Source organism: Lactuca sativa, chromosome 4, assembly GCF_002870075.4.
Source record: "Lactuca sativa cultivar Salinas chromosome 4, Lsat_Salinas_v11, whole genome shotgun sequence".
NCBI lineage: Eukaryota > Viridiplantae > Streptophyta > Magnoliopsida > Asterales > Asteraceae > Lactuca > Lactuca sativa.
Window position 1 is genome coordinate 106492844 of NC_056626.2, and position 13201 is coordinate 106506044.

The following is a 13201-nucleotide window of genomic DNA, read 5'->3' on the forward strand; positions in this document are numbered from 1 at the left end:
CACCACGGAATTTGATAGGGAATCATCACCACAGATTTTGCTAGGGATTAGCCACAACGGAATTTGTGATGGAAGAACTACCACGGAATTTGTGATGGAATCCTACTACGGAATACACGACGGAATACCATCTACCACAGATTTCATTACATTGTCACAATTGCAACGTAATGATTGTTTCCCTAGCAAACGCTAGCTATGGGGTTTTTTTGGGATGGAAATCGGTCGTTGCAAATTTCGTCACTATTCGTCTTTCGCAATGGAATTTCAGCTTTTCGCAATAGATTCCTTCTATAGCAAAATCGTTTTTTTCTTGTAGTGTGATGTGTTGTGCTTAGGTGGTGTTATGGAATGTGGCGGAGGTATCGTTGCATCATGAGATTAACCTCCCCATCCTCTTTGTTTCTTTCTTTCTATCTTTATCTATATCTTAACATTATTTCTTAATTAATAAATTAAGAGTATAATAGGTTGTGGATTGGTAGGTATTTTCTAAGGTAAGTGATGGGGAAGTGGTGTTGACATGGCACTATGATGACAAAACTTTGTATGTTATGGGGTTAGAGTTATAATTCATAGCCTTATTGCTACTTTTGATTAATATGCAAGTTAATAGCAACTTACTTTTTTTATTTTTGAATTTAAAAATGGTATAATTAGTAAATTGATCATTCTTTTAATAATTTTTTATATGATTATCCGTACAATACACTAACTTCGTGTATTTCATTTTCAATATTATTGGTGTACCTTCTTAATTGTTTGCGAATTTATTGTTATTTTTATTTTGTTGAAAATTAGAAATATGTTCCTAGATATGTTAAAACTATTAGTTTTAATATTTTAATATTGCAATGGCAATATGGCAATATTTTTAAAAGGTAAGAACAGTTTTTTATGTTCTACTATGTGATGAAAATGAAAGAACGATGTTGTTATGTGATACAAATGAAAGTATGCTGTTATTAAAGGATAAAAATGCAAATATGATGTCGTGTCCATTGATAAATATAAGTAACTTTTTATTTTCATGAAAATTAGAAATATATTCCTAGATATGTTAAAACTAATGATTTTAATATGATAAGAGTTCAGGGGCAAAATGGTAAAAAATTTAAAAGGCCACAATGTTTTTTTAGTTGTTCTATTATAGGATGAAAATAAAAGTACGATGTTATTATGTGATACAAATGAAAGTATGTTACTATTAAAAGGGAAAAAAACGTAAATATGTGTCATGTGTCCATTCAAAAATATGAGTAGGTTTTTATTTCGTTAAAACATACAAATATGTTACTTGATATGTTAAAACTATTAATTTTAATATGTTAACAGTGCAAGGGTAGAAATTGTAAAAATTTTAAAAGGACATAATGGTTTTTTTAGTTGTTCTGTTATGGGATGAAAATGATAAAAATACAATGCTATTATGTGATATTAATGAAAGTATGCAACTATTAGGAGATAAAAATGCGAATACGATGTTGTGTCTATCTTCTATTATAATAAATAATAATCTTTTACTGCCACTTGTGTTGTAATAAAATTCAAATTTGCCAACAGAGTATTACATTAAAATTCCTTAATTTTTACAACTTCATATTAATTTTTTTTTAATAAACTTATATTAAAATACATATCTCACACCTAGTGTGTGTGTATATATATATATATATATATATATATATATATATATATATATATATATATATATGAGTAAATTACACATTTGGTCCCTAACTTTTTTTTTGCACTCGGATCGTCCCTATGGTTTATTTTGTTGCGTTTTTCGTCCCTTACATACATAAAGTTAGGGATCACACGTGCAATTTTGACCAAACCATAGGGACGAAAAACACAATAAAATCAAACCATATGACGATCCGAGTGCAAAAAAAAAAATTGGGACCAAACGTTCAATTTTGACCAAACCATAGGGACGATTTCAGTAATTTACTCTCTCTCTCTCTCTCTCTCTCTCTCTCTATATATATATATATATATATATATATATATATTCTAATAATAGAATAAAATTATTCTTATTTTTCCATGTGTCATCCTAATAAGGCTTCTGATTAATGTCATGCAACTTATCAATCTATTGATTATCTATTTCAAATTTTCAGTTTTAAAATTTTCACTCTAATTACATTAAATTAATAATATTAAAATATAAATTAAAATAAAATTAATATAGATTATAAGGAGATATAATTTCACGTATTTGATTAATAATTTTGTGTTTTACTATGAAAGTTTATTTAAATTTAAAACCATGGTTTCTACGGGTTATAAAATACCATATATTTATATATATATATATATATATATATATATATATATATATATATATATATATATATATATATATATATATATATATGTATATATATATATATATATATATATATATATATATATATAGGTTTAGGTTCTATGAAAAACAAAAAATCCTAAAAATCATAAAAGTGCATAAAAAATACTTAGAGATCAAAAATCTTTTATTCACTTTTTATATATAAAAATCACAACTTTTTATATAAATTCGCTGAAATTTTTTTTGAAAAAAAAAACAATAAAAAAATTGATTTTTTATTTTTTTTAGCGAAAATGTTAAAATACCTGCGATTTTTATATTTAAAGAGTCAAAAAAAAGTTTTGTAATCTCTAAGTATTTTTTTATGCATTTTTATGATTTTTAGGGTTTTTTTTTGTTTTTCATATAACCTTTCCCTATATATATATATATATATATATATATATATATATATATATATATATATATATATATATATATATATATATATTATATATATATATAACCTTTCCCTATGTATATATATATATATATATATATATATATATAACCTATATATATATATATATATATATATATATATATATATATATATATATATAGGGAAAAGTGAATATACCCTTAAGGGTATATAAGCTTAGGTACCCAAACTCATAATAATACGTCGTTTTGTTTGATATATTCATTATAATATTGTTAAACTTCAATCCTTAACTTGATTTATATTCAATATTTTTAAATTTTCACAATTATCTTCCTATTACATCACATCTTTTTGTCGAACACTTACTAGGCTATATATATTATTATTGAAAATGACAATTATGTAAGAGGAAGATAAATATGAAATTTATAAAAATCTTTGAAGTAATTCAAGTTAGAAGTTGAATTATAAGAACATTGGACAATTACAATGTCTATATATGATACAAACGATGTAGTTTTGTGAGTTTGGGTCCCTAAGCTTATATACCCTTAAGGGTATATTCACTTTTCTCATATATATATATATATATATATATATATATATATATATATATATATATATATATATATATATATATATATATATATATATATATATATATCGCTAAGTTCAAATGTTTATAACAACTATTGTGTGCTGTAAGGACCAACGAGAATTCAAATAATAATAAATAATTAAATATATTATTTAAGGGTATAATAGTAATCTTTGCTATAACTAATTACAATAAACAATTAATTCAATTAATATCCCTTTAATTTAGGGATATCATTTTTTACAAACCCTATATCTCCACGCCTCTATGTTCGTGATGACTATTGTAGTGGATAACCAATTTACCTCCATTGCAGGTGCCGGATCACAAGTCACTATTGTTGCCTCCCAACCAAAAAACCTTAGGATTCAATGCTTGAAGCAATCAAATTTGAAAAGATCAATGACAACCCATGAATGTTGATTATCCATAAGCAAGGTTCATAACAAATTGTTAAATTACTAGTCGTCGTTTTGTTCTAGCCTTCTTTTTCATGTTCTTTCTTTTCCCTTTTTGAAAAAAAAATTCTTTTACATTTCTTTAGTTATTATAATCACCATGTATAAATGTATGAGAAGTTAGTTGTGAATTATAAAAATTATCTTTGTTCTCCGGCTTCTAATCTTAGTATTAATTTGATTTTATATGTTAAAGGATTGTAAATAATTTGTTTTGTTTAAATTTTAATTTATGTTGTTAATTTTCACTTGCTACTACATTCTAGAATTGAAAATTTTTCATAGTATTTCATGTTTTAACCCGATCGATCATACATAAATCAAAATAATATCCTTATTTTTTGGATTCTTGTGTTTTAGTCCAACCAATGTTTTTCAATCATCATTCATAGATTTCTTGGAAAAGCTAATATACAAAGAAAAGGTTTGTTTGTTTTACCTAATGAATGTTGTTTCAAACCTGCAAATTCTTTCTTAATGAGAAAACACAATATTCTTTTAGAATGAGGTTGACAACACACATCGATTTGATGCCAATTTTTTTTATAGAATTCGATATCAATCTCCTTATTTGTCAAGATAGGAAAAGTAAAAAACATTCTGCTATGATTTACATTTTTGTTTTATTTTATGTCATATATAAGAAAAAACTATGATTTAAGTGTATTATGTAGTGTATTCTGCCAGATTTTATTTATATAAATGCATTATGTCAGAATATCTCTAAGAATGTTTGTTAACAACAAGTATAATTGCTTAACTTGTAATACTAACGGGTAATGCATGTTATTCTTCATAATAACTTGAAGAAGGAATCAAATATTTATCATACAAGAGACAGAATTGGAATCGAGTTCAACAACAAGTATATTTGCGAAGAATTACATTTTTACAATAATATATCACATTTTCGTAAAAATAGTTGGAATCAAGTGGATTGTTTGGACCAATGAAGAAGATAAAGTATATTTGTTTAATAATTGTATATTTAATAATCCTATATTTTAAGAATTTTGTACATTTTTGATGATATTCTGTTACAATATGTATAACTATATTAAAATGTATAAGACTTTTAGTTTGTAAGAATATGAAGTGTTCATAAATCATGTTTATTATAAAAAAAATATATGAATTGGAATTATATTATGTAAGAATAAAAGCAAAAATATCTTTACTAGTTTATGGCTGACATTTTGTCATTCTGTTAGAATAAATCCGCTTATTGTATAAAATTACGTTAGAATTAAAAATGAATTAATTTAAAAAATTCAAAATTTTAAAATTAGGAGAAATAATTATCCCTAAAAATCCAAAAATTTCTTTTTTTAAATATAGTTAATTGTCCAAAATATCTTTATGCTGAAACTTGTGTGATTATATGATACATGTTATCTTATTGTAATATCATAGACTTTCAGATAATGACCATTGATTATATTCCATCCGTTGGACCAGATTTTTACATACCAACAAAATAAATGCTAGGAACACATTAACCTATATATATATATATATATATATATATATATATATATATATATATATATATGGGGTTTTTTTAATTTTTTTTTTCAGAAAACATGAATTTTTTTAAAAAAATGAAAAAATGTAATTTTTTTATAAAAAATTGCAAAATTTTTCAAAAAAAAAAACTACAATTTTTTAAAAAAAATGTTTTTTTAAAAAATTTAAAAAACCTACATTAAAAAAAAACTGCAATGTTTTCAGGAAAAAAACTACAATTTTTTTATAAAAAAAAACTGCAATTTTTTCAAAAAAAAAAAAAAAAAAAAAAAAAACAACTCCACATTTTAAAAAAAAATGCAGGTTTTTTATAAAAACAACTGCACTTTTTTTCTTAAAAAACTGCATTTTTTTCAAAAATAACTGCAAGTTTTTTCTTTTACTATAATATTAAATCATAAAAGATCTTATTTTTATTAATCAATATATAAACATAATGGTACAATTATTTTGTTCGATACAAAATAATATATAAAAAATAAAAAAAGCTTCAAAGATTCACAATGTTATCATTTCTTCATATCAAGATTTCCATATTTTCTTCAATTTATCACTTTTTGCATCTTCAAAATTTTCCACAAATTTTTTCAAATCTACAAGAAAATAAAAAAAATGATTAATGCAAGAACACTCACAAAAATACATACATACATATATATATACATATATATATATATATATATATATATATATATATATATATATATATATATATATATATCATGTAAGATTCACATTCAATTATATAATGTAATATTCACATGTGATTTTATCTTTTAAAATTCAAATGTGAAATTCATAAGAAAATAAAAACGAAGAACACTCACACAAAATTACATGTGATTCATATGTGAATTACATGTGATTTATATGTGAATCACATGTAATTCATATTTGATTCACATGTGAATTACATATAATTCATATTTGAATCACATGTGATTTATATGTGAATCACATGTAATTCATATTTCATATGTGATTCGCTTGTGAATTACATGTGATTCATATGTGAATTACATGTTATTTATACGTGAATCGCGTGTGATTTATATGTAAATCACAGGTAATTCATATGTGATTCACTTGTGAATTACATGTGATTTATATGTGAGCCACATGTGATTTATATGTGAATCATATGTGATTTATATGTGAATCACATGTAATTTATATGTGATTCGCTTGTGAATTACATGTTATTCATATGCAAATTACATGTGATTTATATGTGAATAACATGTGATTTATATATGAATCACATATAATTCATATGTGAATTACATATAATTCATATGTGAATTACATGTGATTTTTATCAATCAGATATGTAATGTAACTAACTGTCTAGGTTACTGTAAAGGAATTACATGTGATTCAAGAAAAATAATTAATCAATAAAAAAGGAACAATTTTTAGTAACTTTTTTTAATTCTTTTTTAAGAAATGAAATTTTTTTTAGTCAACTTGAAAATTACCCGTGTTTTGGCTTTGAATCATAATAGCTAATAGTTAAAGACATAAAGATACTTTAGACATACATATTTGGTCTGTAATTTGCAATCACAAAATAAATAAAGTGTAGCTAGTTGTACACGTGCCTTCTGGGATGGTGTAATCCAATATCATATAGTTGTCTGTGATAGTATTTCCAACTATGTGAATGTTTTCCGATAATAATTAAGTGCAATTTCAAGAGCCCATCCATCAATCACAAAAGCCACATCCTGCAACAAAATACATACACACCTTCTAATTAAATTTAAATCAAACAAAAAAAACAAGTAATTGCATCAATAATAAATGTTATTCATTTGTTACCTTAGGTTCTTCTTTTGTTATCTTCATTGTAAGAAAAATTCTTTCCATATTTCTATAAACTTCATCTTCTATTTTTCCATTAACTAATAGAAGTTGGCCTTTGAGTTCTGTACATGATTGAAACATAATGAAATTTGAAAACTACAAACAAATCATAAATTCTAAAATTTAATCAAACATGGAAAACTATCATTCCTACTCAAGATACAGGTAAACTCAAGAAATAACAACATAATTTTGTTCATTTGCTTACTTTATAATTGAAAAAAAAATTGAAATGGTAAAATCCTAAGAAAATAATATGGATTATTAGAAGTGAACAAAGGAATGAAAAGTTTTATACTTGTATTAAGCCAATCTACCTTAAAATTAAAGCAAATGAACTAAATCTGGTTCAGGACTTTCATCGAGCAACTTGTGTGCACTTCAGAAAACCTAACACTTTGAATACAAATTGAATATATTTTCACCAGAAAGGTCCATGTTAAAGAGAACAACAATATTCATAAGGCAACACATGAAGGAAAAGAGCACTAGAGTTTTATATTTTCACAAAAATGTTCTTCTTAATAAGAAAACTTCTAAACTCTAAGTAATTTCAATATCACATACTGTATTGAATATGATAACTAAATCAGAATACGAACATGCATATAGATTGTCAACTTAATTTTGGTAATGCAGAAAAGCAAAAGTGACATCGGATCTAAAAAACCGAAGAAATGCAGAAAAATAAAAACCACTGTTTAGGCAACTTCTAGTGGATGAAAATTGAGACCGATATCAAGAGTTAGGGATAATCTGATAGGCTAAGGTCAAGTGCTTCAGGCGTAAGTATAGCGATCGAGAACAGATGCACTTTTCATATTTTTTGCACTTTGAATTCTTGATCGACAAATGATCTTCTTCTCCGTTCAGGTCTTCAATCCACAGAGGAGGCCGAGATGAAGTCGGCAATTATAGTGTACTCCGGGGAACAAATTGATGGAGGATAAAACGATTCAAAATCAAAGGATCTTCATTGGAATTTTTTTTCTATGAAGAACGTGAGATCAAGGAGTGTGGTGGTCGACAAAGGTAGAGGTGGCCAGTGAAGGTAGGAGGGAGGCGATCGACGACAGATGATGGAGGAGGCAGTCGTCCTTATCGTCAATGAAGAACGTGAGAGGGAGAGAGATTTGATGACGAACATAGAGAAATAGTATAAGGAAAGGGTTGGACAAGATCAGGTATAAGTTTTCTATCCCTAAAATGCCCTCTAACAAATTGAAATAAGATACCCCCGTGTTTTTTATTTCCAAGTTTTTACAAAAATGCCACAAATCATCTTGACCCTCTGTTATTTTGATCTAACGGTCCTTGTTTGGTTCTTGGGTTCTCGGGAAAGTATAGGTTCTCAAATGATCCTTCCTCTCTCTCTCTCTCTCTCTCTCTCTATATATATATATATATATATATATATATATATATATATATATATATATATATATATGGTTAAAATAGATGGTTACAATGTTTTGTGGTATTTTTGTAAATATTTGAAATGATTAAACGCGGGGGTATGTTACATAAATTAATTGAAGTGCGTTTTTGTATTAAAATCATATCATCATCCCCAAATCAATCGATGCCTTCTTTCTCTTCCAAATCCCTCGCTCATCTCAACATCCCTCTCATTCTCGATCATTCTCCAATCCAGAACCAACGTCCAAAATCCTTAGTCTCCTCCGTCAATATTCTCCCGTATTCATTGAATCGAGGAAGGTGAATGTCAAAGATCTTTCTCTCTCTCTCTCTCTCTCTCTCTCTCTCTCTCTCTCTCTCTCTCTCTCTCTGCAAAACCAACATCGCACCTCCATATTATCAGAGATCTCTTCTTTTTCTCCCTCTATAATGCCTTCTAATCACGACTAAATTCTGGTGGTGTTGGCGAATAAGACGATGCTTTCGAGACAGTCATGTGTTCAGAGATCTATAATTTAAGGACAAAATGGTCCAATCTGTTACCTGTATTCCTAGTCCTAGTTTTTATAGCTGAGATCAGTTTCGTCAACTCGATTTGATTAAGAATTTGGATCTCCTGAATTCTTCAACGGAATCATTCTACTGGTTTATGGAATCATGTCGTCGTAAAAAATGGTCAAATATGTTGCTTGAGTGGTTCTTTGATTTTACAAGGGAGGAGTCGAAGGTTGAAGCTCGTGAAGCTGGAATGTGGTTTGAGACCGTTGAAAGCTATCCGCTTTTGCGTAAGTTGTTGAAATATGTATACATCTGTTTTATGCTTTTGCTCCGTTTTTTGTGCCTCCTTGTTAGTAGTAATTATAGGTTTTAGGTGATTTTTACACCGATATATCATAATCATTCATGGAGATGTTCAATGGTTTTTTATTAGTATCCTTTGCTAAAGATTCTCATTGTTTATGATATCGATCGTTTTGTTACACCGGTAAACAGGGGAAATAGTGTTGCACCTAATCTGAGCTAAATTTATTGAAATTTTTTGCAGTTAAATGTATTTGCTCTCTGATGTTTGACTTTTGAAGTTACTCATAGATTATTTATGTCCAAATTGATTAATTTAGAAGAAAATATCGGTAGTTAGATGTAACTTTATGATATTCCTACTCTCAGAAACAAGTTTTAGGTTAAATTTGGTAGATCATTCAGGTTAATTTCAAATGTGAAAGTCTAAGGTTTGACCTAAAAAGTATATATCCATTCTTCTGCAATGACATTTGAAAAGTAATTTAAGAGGGATACACCTTCTGGTTTCATAATCTGATCTTGGAAATTTGTGTAGTGTTTGCTAGTTTGGTGTAGACTAAACATGTTGTGTCATGCATTGGTCAAGCTGAAGAATTTAGCTAGTAATGCATTTTTCTATTAGTATTTTTCTATTTATTTGATTGTTCTATAACCCTAAACTCTAAGGTAGTGTTTGGAATGAGCATTCCTTGAGCTGAAGGGTTGGAATGCTTTGCTATATTTATAAATTACAGTTTTCACAGTCTCCAATAACACCGATGTTTATAAAAAAAAAATTAGAACTTTAATTTTTTTTATTCACCAAGAATAACTGAAAATATACTTTTATTATATTTCTTTTCTAAGACAAGAAATATGTACTTTAAACAACGTGAAATATGTGTATATGCAATTATGTATATCCACTGAATCACTTTCAATTGCTTAAACCTCTCCTTTTTGTAGGTGCTTATTAAAGGCATATCATATCAGCTCATGTTGTTGTTTTCCTCATCAACTTGCTATTTTCCCTCATTAACTTGTTGTTTTCCCTCATCAACTTGCAAATGATCTCACTTTTTCAAGGTTTGAATATATAAATTAGAAAAAACAATTAGTGATTTAAAAAATTAAAAAAACAATAACCTCGGTTAAATAAATTTTGATTATTTTATATAGGTATTGGAATTATTTGAGGAAACTAATATTCGTGTTGGAGTCATATAATTTAAAAAATTTAAAGCTATTAATCAGTTTGTAACAAGCACTGAATGTTTAATTAGCAAAGAAATCCATAAAACTACCTCATGCTTATAGCCAATTGCAACAAGGAAGATGGCGACTAAGCAACAAAAAAGACGTCGAGAGGTTAAGAAGATGATCATGTTAAGAGTTCATCGCAGCAGCTAAAGGCATAAGTTCAATTTAGTTCCTGAGATTTAGAAGGTAAGGGAAATATGGTTCATTATTTAATTATTTAAATATGATCATGTTAAGGTTTTTTTTATTTAATTATTTAAAAACAGAAAAAATGATTATAACATGTCTAAAGAAAATAGTAAAAGAACATCTCTAGCCATTTTTGACAAGACTTACATGTATCAAAATGGTTTCAATTTTTTCATTCGGTGAATAGGAGGATATTTAACTGGTTCTTTGTTGATTTACATAAGTGAAGAAGATGCATTTTGGCTAGTGGTGGCATTATTCAAAGGAGTTGTCCATGCTCCAATGGAAGGATTATATTTGGTAACTTCATTTCTACATGTTCTTAATTTAGTACATATATGTAATTAATATACATATATGTAATTAATGTACATATATGTAATTTAGTACATATATGTAATTTAGTACACAAGTGAATCATATATGAATTACATGTGATTCACATGTAAATGGTTAACTTGAATTGTTGTTGTTTACAACATAACAACTTTTGAGCATTTAAATTATATGTGATTGACATGTAAATCACATATGAATTGCACGTGATTCATATGTAAATCACAAGTGAATCATATATGAATTACATGTGATTCACAAGTGACTCACATATGAATTACACTTGATTCACATGTAAATCACATATGAATTACATGTGATTCACATTTAATCACAAGTGAATCACATATGAATTACACGTGATTCACATGTAAATCACAAGTGAATCATGTATGAATTACTCGCGATTCACATGTAAATCACAAGTGAATCACGTATGAATTTCACGTGATTCACATGTAAATCACAAGTGAATCAAATATAAATTATACATGATTCACATGTAAATCACAAGTGAATTACATGTGATTCACATGTAAATCACAAGTAGATCACATATGAATTACACGTGATTCACATGTAAATCACAAGTGAATCACATATGAATTACATGTGATTCACATTTAAATCACAAGTGAATTTCATGTGATTCACATGTAAATCACAAGTGAATTACATATGAATTACACGTGATTCACATGTAAATCTCAAGTGAATTACATATGAATTACGTCTATATGCACACATGCATTTTGTGTGAGTGTTCTTCGATAATTTTTTTTTTTTAATTTTCTTGCGAATTTCACATTTGAATTTTAAAAGATACAATCAAATGTGAAAATCAAATTTTATAATCACATTGTTAATGATCCACATATGAATTACATGTAAATCACATATGAATTACATATGATTCAATGTAATTCACATATGAATTACATGCGATTCACATGTAAATCACATATGTATTTTTGTGAGTGTTTTTCCATCAGTCACTTTTTTTAATTTTCTTGTAGAATTGGAAGAAATTGTGATGAATATTCAAGAGGTGAAAAATAATAAATTGAAGAAAATATGGAAATATTGACACGAAGACATAAAAACTCTTTGAAATTTTGTAGTATTTTTTTTGTTTTTTATATTTTATATTGTATCGAATAAAATACTTATTGTATTGTGTTTATAGATTAGTAAATAAAATGAGTTTTCTTATGATTTCCGTACAAATATTATAGTATATGAAATATGCATATATGCATTTGTAAAAATATGCATAAATGTACCAAAAATGTTGATTTTTTGGTTAAAAAATTATAGTATTTTTTAAATATTCCAATTTTTTTAATTTTATTGATTTTTAAATTCTTTAAAAAAAATTGCAGTTTTATTTTTAAAATATTTTTTTCAAAATTCATGTTTTCTATAAAAAAAATTAAAAAAATATACACTTTTTAAAAAAAACTGAAAAATACTATTTTTTAAAAAATCCGAAAATTTGATTTATAATGCAATTTTTTAGACATTTCTACTAATATTTACAATAACACAAAAAATTAAACATTAAATGAGATTGATAAGATTACGATCATGCCCTTAATGAATTAGTATTGATCTAACGCTCCACTTTTAGTTTTCGGAATCTCGGGAAACTATGAGTTCTCAACCGATCTCATCCATATTATATATATATATATATATATATATATATATATATATATATATATATATATATATATATAGGATTAGTTTATTTTGTTTTTACTAAGTATTGTGTGCCAGAATGCACAGATCTGAACCAACGGATGAAATTAATCAATGGATATGATTTGAGAGTGTATGATATTACAATGGGGATAACATGCACCATATAATAACACAATTTTTAGCAAAAGAGTATTTTGGACAATTAACTATATTTATAAAAGGAAATTTTCGGATTTTTAAGGATGATTAATTCTCCTAATTTTAAAAAAAAAAAAAAAAAACTGAATTTTTTAATTAATTCAATTTCAATTTTTACC